Source organism: Euprymna scolopes, chromosome 28, assembly GCF_053919585.1.
Source record: "Euprymna scolopes isolate OS-2025 chromosome 28, ASM5391958v1, whole genome shotgun sequence".
Lineage (NCBI taxonomy): Eukaryota > Metazoa > Mollusca > Cephalopoda > Sepiida > Sepiolidae > Euprymna > Euprymna scolopes.
This window is the reverse complement of record NC_136509.1, coordinates 86280097-86281321: the sequence shown is the minus strand read 5'-3', so window position 1 is coordinate 86281321 and position 1225 is coordinate 86280097. Positions and strand designations below refer to the sequence as shown.

Here is a 1225-nt window from a genome sequence, read left to right as displayed (position 1 = left end):
GCTACCTGCTGGGGTAGCCTGCATATGTGTCAGTTGTACGATTGTTAGAGAGCGATTGGATTGGTTTCTGATTTACACCGCAAGTGTTATGTCGTCTCCACTCTGTGTAATCGTCGAAATACAACGGACTGTTGCTGCTACCGATAATGACTATGACATGCGGTGACTAGCGACGGCGTAACTTCTGTCGTGCTCACATGCTCACATCCTAGTCGTTAATATACTATATGAGATTACTTCACCAAATAAGGAAAAACGTTTCTATTGAAACTTCTATTTCTTTACCCCTCTCTATTTTTCTTACGTACTTCCCTTCTCCACTTTTCTCCCCGTCTCACAAAATCTCCCTCCTCTTCAATCCACCCATTCCTCTTTAGCCAAACATACATACACAGTCTACTCAATTTTAAAACATAATTCCTCTATGGAATGAGTTAGAATTTTTTTCATTCAAAATTAATATATAATAGAACTGACAAACAGACCCCTCCCCCCCCCATGACGAAACTTAGCACATCAAAATTGTATGTGTGTATGCAAAAAAAAAAAAAATGATGGTGTATAAATAATCAGTGTTGCCCTGAATTAAAAAATAATTCAGAGCGGCACGGACCATGAATATACTATATTTGTGTTTTTTTTTTATTTTGTAAGTTCTGCTGGACATAAAAAAGGTTTCCTTCAGTCTTGACAGACTATGGATACCCACTGTAAGGGTGACAGCGCGTAAAAGTTTTGTGGCAAGAGTTGCGCAATCTCCAACCACACCTCTCCTGAGTCGACATTGTTGAATACCAGTGGCAAGTGGAGGTTCAGGACGACTGGAAACAATGCCGAGATAAGTGGAGAGCACATACAGCGCCTAGAATTCCCAAATGGTTACCCATCTGGTACTAGCCAGGCTCAACGTTGCTTAACTTCGGTGATCTGACGAGAACCGGTGTGTCAACGTGATTATGCCGTACGCTGGACATACATACATACAAACAGACACACAGACAACTGCTATTTACATAAAAGATTAACCATTTTTTAATTTGTTTTATTGTAGTTTTATTTTTTGCCAATATTCGTACGTTTAATTTTTATTTAAATAATTATTCATGGTATGTGTGTGGTTCGAAAAAAAAAAAAGATCTTAATTATTCCATATCCCCGCAGGAATAAAGTTTCGCTATTTTTTTTCTTCTTAAATTCTTCATCTATTTGTAGTGTGATAATCAAT

The 1225-nt window shown here is 38.0% G+C and overlaps 1 pseudogene; it reads right to left on the bottom strand.

Annotated features, from left to right (window-relative positions):
• Nucleotides 1-850: 850 nt before the first annotated feature.
• Nucleotides 851-967, bottom strand: LOC145249793 (5S ribosomal RNA; annotated as a pseudogene).
• Between the last annotated feature and the right edge of the window lie 258 nt (nt 968-1225).